This window comes from Piliocolobus tephrosceles, chromosome 14, assembly GCF_002776525.5.
Source record: "Piliocolobus tephrosceles isolate RC106 chromosome 14, ASM277652v3, whole genome shotgun sequence".
Taxonomy (NCBI): Eukaryota; Metazoa; Chordata; class Mammalia; order Primates; family Cercopithecidae; genus Piliocolobus; species Piliocolobus tephrosceles.
In genome coordinates this window covers 18,569,973-18,585,327 of record NC_045447.1, presented here as the reverse complement: position 1 = coordinate 18,585,327, position 15,355 = coordinate 18,569,973, and the positions used below count along the sequence as shown (strand labels likewise).

Genomic DNA, 15,355 nt, shown 5'->3' with positions numbered 1-15,355 from the left:
CACCATCTTCTGCCTGGACATTGCTCCTGCCTTCTCAGTGGCCTTCCAGCTCCCACATTCATCCTCCTTTGGGGCGAGGCCTCTTTCCTGCTCAACGGCTTTCGCCAGCTTTCTGTAGCCTAGGGATTAAGTTCAATCCTTGGTCTGGCTTCCAGAGGTCACTAGGATCTAGTCCCAACCTAACTCTTGAGCCTCCTTGCCCAGGCTCAGAGAGGCCAGGAGCACCCAATTCCTCTCTCATCCCATAGTTTCCTACACCATGCCCTTGCTCAGGCTGCCCACCTCCCACCTGACACCTCCCAGCCTGCACCTGTCTCCTCTTTCCAGTCCTTCCCAGACTTCGAAGCACAGCAGAAATGCTGCCTCCCGGAGACACCTTCCCTGGTCACTCAAGCTCCTTACAGTAGCGGGAGGTCAGAGGCTAGCTTCACACCAGCTCTTCCTGCCTCTTCCCAGATGTGCGACAGGTCACTTCCACTCTCGGAGCCTCAGTTTTCTCAGACAGAGAAGGGAGATAATAACCCCAGCCCAGCCTAGCTCAGAGGACGAGTACTGAGGTGTCACAAGATAATGGAGCGCTCTGAAAATGGTTAAGTACATGCCTATATTACCTTACGTTACAATGGTTTGTACCATGGTGGGTTTTGGGGGTTTTTTTGGTTTTTTGGTTTTTGGTTTTTTTTGTTTGTTGGGGTTTTTGCTTGTTTTTTGAGATGGAGTTTTCTCTGTCGTCCAGGCCAGAGTGCAGTGGTACGCTCTTGGCTCACTGCAACCTCTGCCTCCTGAGTTCAAGCAATTCTCCTGCCTCAGCCTCTCGAGTAGCTGGGGCTACAGGCACATACTGCCACACCCAGCTAATTTTTGTATTTTTAGTAGAGACAGGGTTTCACCATGTTGGCCAGGCTGGTCTCAAACTCCCAACTTCAGGTGATCCACCCCCTCAGCCTCCCAAAGTGCTGGGATTATAGACGTGAGCCACCATGCCCGGCCCTGTACCTCCTTTTGCCTTGCATCACGTAGGGATTTTGTTTCACACACTAACCTCAGATAACTGAGAGAGGCCACTGGAGCCAGTGAAGGGCAGACTCAGACCTGGGACCAACTCTGTGTTAGATGCTGGAGACACCAAGATGCCCGCAAAGAGCCCTCCATCAATGAAGGAGACAGATTCATGAGGATTACAACTCAGGTTGATGAGGGCTGGGATGGAGGTAGACAGGCACCTAGCAGGGCCCTGGACCCAGTCTCTGGGGTTAGGAAAGCTTTCTGGAGGAGGTGATATCTGAACTGGGACTTGAAGGACCAGTGTGTGTTAGCCAAGAGAAGAGCATGAGGATGGGCAGGACAGCTACAGGTCTCTGCATGCAGTGACCCCAGTGGGGGGACACCTTAAGAGTGCAGTGTGGCCAGCAATGCAGTGGAGGCCTGATCATGCAAAAGACTCCAAACATGAGCACAGTGGGCTCTCTGCCAGCTTCTAAAGAAGAAAATGACACAGCCAGATTATTATTTAGGTCAGTTCAGAACCTAATATCTGAGAAGCATTCCTCTGACTTCAAGATGCACAGCAAATGTGTGGCCGGGCACAGGCAGGAGCTAGAGAGAGTGTGGGGCAGTCGTCCAGCTGACACTTTCCCCATTTTGGGCACTGATCAGCAAAGGAGAGCCCCACTTAATGCTACAAGTGGAAAGGCAGAAATAAGGGAACCACAAACACACTCAGATTCACAGGACCCAAGAGGACCTTAGACATGGTCCCTTCCAAATCCAGCTCCCAGCACCTGACTTCTCTCTTCATCCTTCAGCCTCTGGGTGCCATCATCCCGGGCCAGGGAACTTGCTACCTGCCCAAACAAAGCATTTCCCAAGGAGAAATGGACCCAAAGCATATGGGGATGATGGAGACGTGCTGAAATAAAGGTATTCTCTGAACCATGAGCCAAGAGACGTGGGAGTTATTAGTGCAGAGCCCAGAATGGTGAGCCCATGTCATTCACTCAACCTGTGCCCCATTCTGCCTGGTTATGCTACATTGCCCTGAGACCTGAAGGCGTGAGATGTCAGTGGGAAGGAAAACTAAAACTCACCAGCATGAGGCCCCAGGCCAATGGCCATGGCACTCAGGTGAGTTGGGCCTGAGGACACAGAATCCTGTCGATGACAGTGAGCTTCCGGAAAGGGGAGGTGGCATCAGCATCCTCAAAGGTAAGTTTCAGAGAAGTCCTTCCAATGTGAAGAGGAGGATGGGTGGAAGGAAATAAACCAGCTGTATGACACCAGGGAGGATTTACTGTGTACCAGGCCACGCCCTCAACACCGTGCACGTTTATTAACTCACTCACTCCTCACCAGAAGCCAATGAAGCAGGTACTTTTATTATCCCCATTTTCCAGATGAGGAAGCTGAGGCCCAGAGAGTTTAAGTAACTTGCCCAAGGCTACCGAAGAGTAAGTATGCAGAGTGAGTGGACAAGAGCCAGGCCAGCCTCAAGGGACAGAGCCAGAGCATGTCAGCGACCCAGGGATGGGGCTGCTTGAGGGGTAGGGGGGCTCTACTTCAGGAGGCTGAGCTGGAAAACAGGACCCAGCCAGAGTTGCCTGCTCTGCCATTCTGCAGCTAGATGAGCTCTGACAGTGGATGTCTCCTCTCAGTTTTCTCAGCTGCAAAATGGGCATGATGAGCCTCATTAGCCAGACCTCTTATGCGGATGAACAGGAGAAGGAATGCCCAGCCCAGAATAGAGACCCATGCGGACTCCTTCCCTTCCCTCCCCTGCAGACAGCCTGCTGAGCCCCATGGGCACACACCCAAATATCAGGAGCTGGCAGTCGAGCAACTCCCCTCCCCTGCCACGTTTCATGTCTCACAGTCTCATTCACTGCCCTTACCATGCGGGACACCATGGCCAGCATTTAGGAATCACCCTGGGGTCTCATTCTTGAGTGAAATGAGGGCGTGTTGTGGAGGACATTGTTCATCACAGCTGGGAGGCGCCCCTCTCAGAGATCCAGGACTGCCTCTCTCAGCCTCTCCCAGGAACAGCAGTGGCTCCTTTGGGCAACAGCAAACAAGTCGTAGATGCTCCTTTTGCTCTTTGCTTTAGCTGCTAGGGAGCTCAGAGCCGTGTATACACTATGATCATCCAGCCCTACCAGTTTCCCAGTACCCACTGGAAGGAAACAATGTGGAGGTCTTTTCTACCAGTGCAGATGGCTTCCCAGTATACATTCTGGGGAACAAACACTCCCCTGGGCACATCTTATGTTGCCATACTTTTTCACTCCTAGCCCCAATTACCTTATGCTTTTTTCCCCAAAAATAAAAATACACACATGCCATTTGAAATTCCACCCCCTCAGAGATGAATGTTCATGTGAACGTTTTGGTAGACATCCTTCTAGATGGGCATAAAATGAAAGTATAATTTTATAAAAACATCATATAATTGACTCAACTATATATCATAGATAGCTTTTCACATCAATGAATATAAATCCATATGACTGCACAGTGTTCTATAATATGGATTGCCATCATTTATTTAACCAGATTCCTGCTTCTATGTACTGTAGGCTCTCTCTCATTTTTGGTCACTATAGAGCAAGCAGCCATGGAATTTGCGGTGCGATTATTTCCCCCATTTGTGTGATATTCTTCTTACAAAAAAACTCTTAGAAATTGTCTCATGTTTTTAATCTGACAGTACTGTTTGTATTTTGTAAGAGAAATATTTATAAAATAATGATATGTTTGTCCATTTATCAAAATAATAGATTATTTCACCATAAAAATGGATGAAGTACCGATATGTGCTACAACATGGATCAACCTTGAAAACACACTAAATGAAAGAAGCCCGTTGCTAAAGGTTGTATATTGTATGACTACATTTACATGAAATGTTCAGAATAGGCAAATTGAGGTCTACAGTAGAATGGAAGGTTTGAGGATGATGGCTAAAGGGTATCAGGTTTTCTTTTGGGGAGATGAAAATATTTGAAAATTGATGGAGGGAGGGGTGGTTGCACAATACTATGAATCCCATCCAATCATACCACGGAATTGTACAGCTTAAATGGGTTATTTGAATGGTATGTGACTTGTATCTCAATGAAGCTGTTACAAAAATAAAGAAAAGAAACCATAAACAAATCTCCAGGAGCCTGAAAGGAGGCAAGAGGCCTGTGAGGGGACAGTAGAGGGAGAGGGGTTAGCAACGCAGGGTTCCTCATCCTGGGAAAGAAACCAGGAGGCAGTATCTCAGCCCCACATGCCAAGGTGGGAGCAATGGTGGCAGAAGAGTCCCTCTGATGTTGAGCGGACCCAGGAGATATCCACAGGGCCTCCCACCAGCCTAGATGGCTGTTCCCAGCACCACTTTCCCAAGCAATTGGCTCCCACCAGCTCTGAAGGCTGTGATACAGGCAGAGCCTTCTCTGACACTCATGTGGTAGATGACAAAGCTCTCTGATTACAGTCGCCTTTGATCATTTCCCTGAAAGTCACTAATAAAAGCCAGGAAGCAACAAACAGAAAAGAAGAGGAGAAAAGAGCTCTTCAAGTCCCAGTGGTTGGGAATGGCTGAAGGAGAAAATGGAAGAGGATTGGGCTGAATTTTGGGAATCACCCAGGAGGCGCTCCTAGTGGAAAGTGGGTATAGCCAATAATTTCACCTGCAGCTTCACACTGGTATCTGCCTCCAAGTGCCTGGCAGATTCTACCATCTACATTCCAACAGCTGAGGGCACAGGGCAGAGGGCAGTTGGCAGCCACAAGACGCGAGGTAGCCCCCGTGCTCCCTTCTTTTCTGTCACCCTCCCCAGAGCCTTCCCCACAGTCAGCCAACTCAGAGTTAGAATAGCACCTGGTTTTAGAGTCAGGAGGGACTCCAATCCCATTTCCTAGCTCCAGGACCCTGAGCAAGTGACTTCACCTCTCTAAGTCTCAGTTTTCTCACCTATAAAATGGGAGTGATGGCCACAATCTTCATGTTGTTTATTTTCCTACGGGTTATGAAGATGAAATGAGCCACTAGATGAGACCCTGAACACCAGACTGACTGCCCCAGAATCCCTATGGATACATACTAAAATACAGATTCCTGGGCCCCCGCCCCAAAGAAGAATGGTTCACTGGAAATGGAGTGGGACCCAGGAATCGGTATTTTGGGGGGAAAAGCTTTTCTAGCACTTTTGGTGGGTGGCCAAGCATGAGGGACCTCTACTTTACAAACCAATAGATGTGGCCTCTCAGCCTAAGAGACAGAGATCTGCCGTCAAAGACAGTGCTGGTTGATTCTGGTGAGCAGCTCTCTACTGGGCCAAGTTACTTTCTGACTCTGAGCCTCAGTTTTCTCACCCAGAAAGTGGGGACTCTCACCTCTTTTTCAGGTTTCATAGATTAAGGACGTGAAATGCTTAGCACGTCATGGGTCTTCAACAAATGGTAGCTGTTTTCAGTTTATTTGTTGTTGTTGTTTTTGCTTTTTGTTTATCTTCTGAGACGGTGTCTTGCTGTGTCGCCCCGGCTGGAGCGCAGTGACACAATCTTGGCTCACTGCAACCTCCGCCTCCCAGGTTGAAGTGAGTCTCCTGCCTCAGCCTCCCAAGTAGCTGAGATTACAGGCGCCTACCACCACGCCCAGCTAGTTTTTGTATTTTTAGTAGAGACAGGGTTTCCCCATGTTACCAGGGCTGGTCTTGAACTCCTGACCTTGTGATCCACCTGCCTCGGCCTTCCAAAGTGCTGGGATTACAGGTGCTCAGTGAGCCACCACACCTAGCCAATGGTAACTTTCAGGAGTGGGATTCGAACCCATGCCTCCAGGGCAGACTGCAATCTGAACGCAGCGCCTCAGACTGTTCAGCCATCCTGACCAGCTTGCTGTTATTAGTTTTATGTTGGCTTATAATTGTATTATTATTATAGATTGTTAGTTTAAATTCAGCTTACTCAGAACATAAACATCATCATTTTTGTTGTCCTTTACCTAAAATTTTTCTTTAGTCTTTTTTTTTCTCATTCCAAAAGGGCAATATACATTCAGCGTAAACATTCAAACAATCCGGAAGCATTGAATCCCACTACTCACCAGGGCATAGTCTTGCAGACATTTCTCTATAAACAGGAATAAACATTGCTGTCATTTCATACACACACACACGTTACAGGTTATGCCGAAACTTACTCTTTTTTTCCACTTAATCTATCATGGACACCCTTTCATGCCAGCATATTGATCTATTGACCTACAGGCTAAAAAGTGTTCCATTAAACAAGCATACCATGATTTATTTAACCAGGCCCCTTCTGATCAGCATTTAGGTAGTTTCTGATTTTTCACTCTTAAAAACAAACCTCCAATGCCCATCCTTCAACATTCATCTTCGCACCCTTGGGTAAGCATTCCTGGGCATCCATCAGGTACCTGGTGCCTAATACTTAAAATGTATTTGGCTCAGTTAAACCTCAGGACATCTCTGCCAGACTTGACAGATCAAGAGACTGAGACTCAGGGTTTTAAGTCACATACTTCTGTTCACATAGCTAGTAAGGGGCAGGGCCACAGTAAAGCCTGTGGTTGGTTAATTGTATTGGTAGCCCCCAGTCTGGCTGTCTCTCTGCTTCCCTGCTCTTTGGTAGACTCTCCTCTGTGGACTCTCAGTGAGGCCATATCACTTACTTCAGCTAATCAGGCAGTAGCAAAGCAGATGCAAGCAGAAATTTGAAGAAGAATGTTTGGGCTCCCTCCTTCTGACCCCTGTTCAGCCATGAGAACAAGCCCAGTCTGTCAAAGAATAAGAAAATACAGAGAACATCTCATCCAACGCCATCCTAGACCAGCCAGCCCACAGCCCACCTGCCAGCTGATCTAAGACACATGAACAAGTTCATCCCAGATCATCAGAACAGCACAGGTGACCTGTAGACTCTTGAAAAATAATCAGTAGTTCTTATATTAATCCACTGACTTTTGGTATAATTTGTTATGCAACAATAACTAACTGATACAAAACTGAACTCTGACTCACAATCCCTATTATCTCCAAGATCCCACTACCTTTGTTAAGAATCAAAACCTTATACATGTCTCCTTATCAGAGAGTGCTATTTTTAAAATCCTACATATAGTCCACATGTAACAGACACTGTGCTGACAGACCTGGACGCTCAAAATGAAATAAGATACGGCCCTGCCACAAGCAACTGACTGTCCAGAGAGAATGAACCTAAACAAATGATTACTGTTCACAGACAGGAACCTGGAACTCAGAAAGGGTCTCCAACTGATCATAATCACACAGCACTTTAGTGACGAGGAGGAAACCCAGGCCTCCTGACCCTGCTAAATCCAGAGTTCCTGGGACCACTCAAACCTTCAACATCTTTGAGCACTGCTAAAAGTTATGTGGCCACATCCCCATCCCTGGCTACACAGAACAGCAGCCCCAGAGGGAGCTTCTTTCCAATTTACTGAGTCTGGTAGAAGAGCTCCAGTTTCCATCTAGGGACATTAACTGCAAATTTATATTTGAGGCCCTGTGTGCAGTTTTTTATGCATCCTTAAATACCAAAACATAATTACCAATGTCAATACATAATGTTTATTTCTTTCAGAACCGACATTTTAATTTTCCCAAGCAGGCGGGAAAAATGATATGCATAAAAATAATGACAAATATTAAAAGTCTCCCAAATATGGGACCGAGATCACCCGCGTAATCCTAAATTTAAATGCACTCACGATCGCAGCCACATTAAAGGCCTGATAAGCCAAATTAGGTTCCATGTAAGCATAATTAATCTTTTTTTTCAATGAAGATATTACAAGGGCATTAATTTGAATCCCAAAGGCCTTTGGGAAATTGAATTATATAGATAAAGCAAATATTTGACCTTTTGCAGATAATTACTATTTAAAAAAATTCACAATGCAAATGAACACCAAGTAAACCTTGGGTGTTACCTGGCCCTGCTGAAATAAAATTCTTTATAAATATTCAGCAAGCAAAGAGACAGTTATTCTACTCTATTCAGCCTCCCAGCTTTTTATTTCAAATTTGGAAACATAAAACTCCAGCCAGGGGTCCTGATGTTTATTAACAAATAATTGAACGAAAATTGGCCAGGACTGATTATGTCAAATTTGCAAATTATCTGTTATCATTAACAGGTTATTAAATTTCAAAAGATAGTAAGCAAAGAAGTCTCTTTTCCTACAGCAATGATCCCAGGGCCAGCGTTAAATGGGGCTAAGGCTTGTTGAGGTGAATGACTTGCCACTGTTGGAACAGTCCTTCCGTCACCTCTGAGCCAGGTCCTTGGTTCCCTGGGCAGGATGGGAAGGAAAAGCCTGCATCAGTCCCACTACCCTTCCCTTTTGGCCACTTGGCATGGAAGAAAAGGCAGAGGTCTAGGACCAAACCCCGGTCCTACAGCTCATAACCTGAAGGACGCTGGGCATCTCTGGGCTGGGTTTCCAGGGCAGTTAAGGAGTAGAATCAGACCAGTGGTCATGGCCCATGGGAATATGAAATGAGATCAAGGGTTTTGAATGCTAATGCCTGAGGCATAGGCTTCAGAGTTGGACAAACTTGTGTTTGCATTCTGGTTATCACACTGATGATCAGGTTTCCTAAGTTTCCTGATCTGTAAGATGGGTCTATAGTACTGTCAAGATATCCTGAGGTTCTTGTGAAGATGAAATAAGAGCTCACAAGATGCTGGCAGAGAGTAGGTGCTAAGCTGCTTCTCTGTACTCCCAAAGAGAGAATAACAGTGGTGCCTCGGTCCCCTTCCCAATTTCAGGACATACAGCATCTCTGAAGCCTGAAGCAGCACTGCTTGGGTCTAGAAAGACACAGTCCCTCCCAAAGACTGTTCCTGCAGCTTCTGGTGCTAACCCCTCTCCAGAAAGATGTCACTGCTGCCAATGACTAAACAACCACTGCTACTAACAACTAACACTTGAGTGCTAGCCTGTGCACTGCTCTAAGAGCTTTGCATGGATATTTCAGTGAATCCTCTCTAACAATTGTATAAAGAAAGACTGCTGTTATCCCTGTTTCAGATGAGGAAACAGACCCAGAGAGGTTACAGAAACCCCTGACCTGGTAGCACCAGGGTTCAGGCCCTACATCCACATGTGGGACTGCCATCTACACAGTCCAAGAGGCCAGGCTAAGGCCAGGCCACATACCACTGCCACCATGGTCCTGGCCTCCCCTTCCTCTCTCAGTGGACACAAACATAGGAAGTCGCCCCTCTCCAAAAGCAAAGGCCTTTATGTCTACCAGCCCACCATGGCATATGCCCCAGAGTCTCCGCCTGCCAGGCCTACAGCTCCAGGGGCACTTGTCCATGTGACACAAAGGGCTGGCCTGAGGATCTACCCTGTCCTCTGTACCACCTACACTGTAGGATGGTGCCTGCCTCTGTTTCTTTCTAAGACTGAGTTACGGGAGATAGAGATGGCCTGAATTTGGATCTAACTAGTGCTTCCATGAAAAAATCAGATGCAGGGAGAGAAAGGTAAGAAAGCAATAATGATGCTTTCATGTAGCCACGCTGCTGCAGAGCAGAGCGACCTGCTTTGCCTGGGTGCAGCTAGGCTTTCAGAAGGGACATTCTGCCCTGACTTTGAAGGATGAGTGAGGTACCCTGGTGGAACCGGGGAGGAAGAGCACTCCAGCAGAGGACACAGCGGGAACAGAGAGGGAGGTGCATAGAGCAAGTGTGGGGGTTAAGGGACAGCCTCCCGCCAGCACCTGAGTCACTCTTTATGTGAAGGTTTCCGGCCCCAGGCTCCCTTTAGCCCAGAGCACTGCCACCAGGTCCTCAGCCTCACCTCTGTATCCGTGGGGCTAGCAGGATCCAAAGCTGGTCCTGGCTCAGAGCCACGCGAAGGGATGCATTCTCCACACAACAGTATTCACCTTTATGTTCCAAGCTCTGTCCAGGGCATCATTCAAACACCTCACTCTCAGGCTCTACAGAGAAAGAGGATATTGACCTATTGAGATTAGATAACAAAGCTCCACCAAACCCACTCCCTTCCCCCAGCCCCAGCAAGGCGAGTTCAGAGTCCTCAGCTCCTGGGAAGTGTTTACAAAGTCATCTTCCACGTCATTATTACACCGGAGTTTTCTATTTATGTGATTGCGGCAGAATTGAATCTGGCCAGGTGAAATTAAATTTGTGTATTTCCGCAATCATACAATCTTCAGACACTCGATGTCCTAGTCCCAATTAGCCTGCCCTGATCTAGAAGGAGGGGGAGATGTCCTTATTGACAAGAAGGGAATAAAAACTCAGAGCCTGGAGTTCTCAGTGATTGACCAGCTGTTCTGAAATGAAAATCCAGGGCATTTCCAGGTACCAGGAGGAGAGCCTCCTGGGCAGGGATGTGCCAGGGGAGCTCTGGCTGCAGAGGGCAATTTGGTTCTCCCACAGTCTGGGGCAGGTTCCTGGGGCTAGGCCTTCAAGCCTGGCAGAGGCACATCCACAAGGAGATATGTGTCTTGAGTCAGGCAACTACTTGACTGTAGGTTGCCAGGTGAGCACCACAGCTAAGAAAAGAACCCAAGTTAAACCCCAGATTGTGCCTGGACCCACTGCAGGTCCTCATCTGCCCAGCTCCTAATGTCTGTGCTCCTGCAACTTCAATTATCTCACTAAATACTTTGCTGGTGGCTTCATCTGCACCCTTAAGCTTTGATGACCACCTAGACCTCTAGGTGGTCTTCACCCTGGACCTCTCTCTCGAGCTGCAAATGCAGGAAGCCAGGCCTCTGGGCATCTCCACTTGGATAACCAAGATGCCTCCAATTGAACATGGACCAAAGGAAGTCAGCATTTTCATTTATTGAGAGCTGATACATGCCAGGCACGGTTCCAAGGACCTTACGCCAAAAGAATCCTATAAGCACTGTTATGATCCCCCTCTTACAGATGAGGAAACAGTTTCTCTCTTTTTTTATGAGATGGAGTCTCTCTCTGCTGCTCAAACTGGAATGCAGTGACACAATCTCAGCTCACTGCAACCTCCGTCTCCCAGGTTCAAACGATTCATCTGCCTCGGCCTTCGGAGTAGCTGTGATTACAGGCATGCACCATCACACCTGGCTACTTTTTGCATTTTTAGTAGAGACGAAGTTTCACCATATTAGCCAGGCCGTTCTCAAACTCCTGGGCTCAAGTGATCCACCTGCCTCGGCCTCCCAAAGTGCTGGGATTACAGGCATGAGCCACGGCGTCTGGTCAGCCTTTGTATATGTAAGATTCTTTGGAAAAAGAAAATCAGTGAGCTGCAACCATGTCTTCTCCAACTCCATAGATGCTGGCCTGTTGCTTCAAAGGAAATCTGAAACCAGCCCAACTTGTTTCTTGCTGAGTTGCCTCTTCGGTATTTTGCTTTTTCCTGTCCGGATCCTTGCAAGCTACCTGTTTTTACTTTTTCCTTGTATTTCAACACATAGTCCAGGATTTATCCAAGCCAGGGTCTCCTTCCATTGGCTTTATCAGGAAGGAGGGGGCTTTCTTAACCTGCGAAGCTGATCTTTAATTTCTGCTTTGAGGGGGTGCAGTGGCTCTTCCCTGTAATCCCAGCACTTTGGGAGGCAGATGCAGGAGGATCACTTGAGCCCAAGAGTTCAAGACCAGCCTGGGCAATATATCAAGACCTTGTCTCTACTAAAAATAATAATTAAAAAAAAAATTCCTGCAGCCAATTAAGCCGACTGAGTTCCTTTCCTCATGGGGGCCCAGTGTGCAATGGCTGCAAACAGCAGTTTCCCTGGTAGTGATGCAGCCTGTTTGTTGTATGGGTTGCTCTAAGGGACCTTGGAGACAGACCTTTCAGATGGATGTTCATGTTTCTGACCTTGCACTACCCCAGTGTAGGCTCCAAACAGGCATGCGAGGTGCCATTGGAAAGCCCCAGGGCACTGTGGCCAGGGTTCACATTGGCCAAGTTATGTCCATCCGCACCAAGCTGCAGAACAAGGAGCATGTGATTGAGGCCCTGTGCAGGGCCAAGTTCAAGCTCCCCAGCCACCAGAAGATCCACATCCCAAAGAAGTGGGGCTTCACCAAGTTCAATGCCAATGAATTTGAAGACATGGTGGCTGAGAAGCAGCTCATCCCAGATGGGTCAAGTACGTTCCCAATCGTGGCGCTCTGGACAAGTGGCAGGCCCTGCACTCATGAGGGCTTCCACTGTGCTGCCCCCTCTTAATACTCACCAATAAATTCTACTTCCTGTCCACCTAAAAAAAAAAAAAAAAAGCCTTCACTTCAATTACTCCTCTTTCTTACGTACTTTGTCTGTTATTTTAGTTTTATCCTGATTCCCTCAATAAACATTATTAGTATATTAAAACAAAAAAAGTTAGTCAGGAGTGGTGGCATGCACCTGTAGCCCCAGCTACTTGAGAGGCTGAGGCGAGAGGATCGCTTGAGCCCAGGAGTTCAAGGATGCAGTGAGCCTTGATCACACCACTGCACTCCAGCCTGAGCAACAGACCAAGACGCTGTCTCAAAAATAAACAAAATTTTAAGGTTGGGTGCAGTGGCTCATGCCTGTAATCAAAGCACTTTGGGAGTCCCAGGTGGGCGGATCACCTGAGATCAGGAGTTTGAGACCAGCCTGACCAACATGGCAAAACCCTATCTCTACTAAAAATACAAAATTAGCCAGGCATGGTGGCGCATGCCTGTAATCCCAGCTACTCAGGAAGCTGATGCAGGAGAATTGCTTGAACTTGGGAGGCGGAGGTTGCAGTGAGCCAAGATAGTGCCACTGCACTCCAGCCTGGGCAACAGAGTGAGACTCCGACCCAAAATAAATAAATAAATAAAATAAACAAAATTTTAAAATTTCTGCCTTGGGGCTTATAGTCCTGTTCTTCCTCAAGAACCACCATAATATCTATTATCACCCCCAAAGTTTCTGTCTTTATCCTTTTATTCTGCCTTCAAAGAGAACTTAAGATTGTCCTCTGCATCTCTGATTTGATTTTCCATAAAGTCAATTTCAACATCAATGTTTCCAGGGATGTTGTAATGATTCTTTAGCCTTTTAAATCCCTTGTAATCCTTCCTTATCTCATCCATCTTTCTTTATATTTCATCGAAGTATCTGTTCATCTCGACTTTACCCTCCTTAAGATTTTCTGCTCCAATTTCTTAAGAGCCCAGCTTCGAGTGAAGGTCCACACACAATTCTAACATTTTCTTCTGGATCTGGAGAAAACACTTTTCAGAGGTCTAGTCATATTCTGAGTTTTGAACAATATTCTCATTCATTCATCCAGCAATATTTTTTCACGGATCTCAAATCATTTCTTCAAGAAGAATATAAAACAACACTGACTTACTCATCCAATATTTACTAAGCATCATGATGTCCCAAGCACTGCACAGAGTGCCGAAGAGGCCCCACCACACCTGCCCCACCATCACAGATCTTCTCTGACTCTGTCCTCCTGAGAGCCTCCAAGGTGCCAGCTCCCAGGCTAGTTTACAGAGGCCCAAAGGCTTCCATTTGATACAGCTCTTCTAGAAATAATCTTTTCCTGGCTCTTGACTCTCTTTGAAATACTGAATTCATCCAAACCACAATCCCCAGAATGCCCTTACCTGATTCTGGATGTCCACTATCATGAGGTCTGGCTACTCACTGGCCTGGAGAAATATGAAAAGTGTTTCTTGTTGGTCTGTGCTACTGACTGAATGTATGTACCTCCCTCAAATTCACAAGTTGAAGCTCTCATTCTAAACAAATGGAATTTGCAGGTTAAGTCTTTAGGATGTAATTTTAAATAGGTATAGATAAGGTACTGAGGGTGGGGTCCCCATTATGGAATTTGTGAGGTTTTCATGCTTTGTTTTGAGACAAAGTCTTGCTCTGTTGCCCAGGCTGGAGTGCAGTGGCTCAATCATGACTCACCTCAGCCTTGACCTCCCTGTCTCAAGCCCTCTTCCCATCTTATGTTAGTATTCACACTGCTGTGAAGAAATACCCGAGACTGGGCAATTTATAAAGGAAGGAGGTTTATTGGACTCACAGTTCTACACTGCTGGGGAGGTCTCAAGAAACTTACAATCATGGCAAAGGCAAAGGAGAAACAGGCACCCTCTTCATAGGGCGGCAGGATGGAATGAGTCCCAGCAGGGGAAATGCCAGACCTTATAAACCTATCAGATCTTATGAGAACTCATTATCACACCAGCACGGGGGACCACACCCATGATCCAATTACTTCCACCTGGTCCTGCCCTGGATTATGGGGATCGCAATTCAAGGTGAGATTTGGGTGGGGCTACAGAGTCAAACCATATCACACCTCAACCTCCCAAGCAGCTGGGATTACAGGCATGCCACCATACCTGGCTAATTTTTTTTTTTTTTTTTTTCCTGTTTGTAGAAATGGAGTTTTGTTATGTTGCCCAGGCTGGTTCTCGAATTCTGGGGTTCAAGCAATCTGCAATCCTCCCACCTTGGCCTCCCAAAGTGCTTGGATTATAGACATGAGCCACTGCACCTGGCCAAATTGATGTTTTTATAACAAGAGGAAGAGACCAATACCCCTCTCTCTCTGCCATGTGATGATATGGTGAGAAGACAGCCATCTATAAGCTAGGAAGAGAGAACTTACCAGGAACTGAATCGGCCAGCACCTTGATCTTGGATTCCTCAGCCTGCAGAACTGTGAGAAATAAACATCTAAAAGTCTGTTGTTTAAGGCTCACAGTTGGTAGTGTGTTATAGCAGCCCTCTGACTAAGACGGTCTAGGTGGAAGTACTTCAAGGGCAGGGACCAGATCTGTCTTCTACACCTTCCACAGAAGGGCCATTGAGTCCTGGATGGGACCTAACTGAATGCTCTAATCATGCAGGGGAATGAAAAGGTGACATTTGCTGTCCTTTTTCAGGTCTGGATTTGCACAGCTAATTCCCAGGAGACAGTTCTCGTCTCCTTGGGGACAGAGGCAGCTCTCTTCTTGAGTCCTCCCTCTCCTTAGCTGTTGAGGCAGAGACCAAAGAAAGTGTGGTCAGCCTGGATCCTGCAGTGAGGAGGGGAAACCAAGAATAGCTGGCTCCAAAGTCAAGCACATTTGAAGCAACACCAATAGCAGCTAAGAGAGGCGGCTGCTGACAGCCAGATCCCAGGCCTCCACCTCCTACACCAAAGCTCCCCACACTGCGACCTCCCTACTTTGCTCTAGTGCTTGAGATCTTACCAGAACAGAACTAGCAGAGGCTTGGGCAGGGTGATGACTGGGGGAGGAAGGGATGGGGAGGGGAAGAAGGGAGGGGGAGGGGAGGAAAGTGGGGAGGAAGGGAGGGGAGGGG

At 47.1% G+C, this 15,355-nt stretch overlaps 1 non-coding gene and 1 pseudogene across 1 annotated transcript; both read left to right on the top strand.

The window, feature by feature from the left end:
- The first annotated feature begins 11,719 nt into the window (after positions 1 to 11,719).
- On the top strand, positions 11,720 to 11,853 carry LOC111550390. Its single transcript, XR_002734020.1, has one exon. It is a non-coding gene; the product is annotated as a small nucleolar RNA SNORA70 (small nucleolar RNA).
- On the top strand, positions 11,804 to 12,207 carry LOC111550362 (annotated as a pseudogene).
- Positions 12,208 to 15,355: the final 3,148 nt, after the last annotated feature.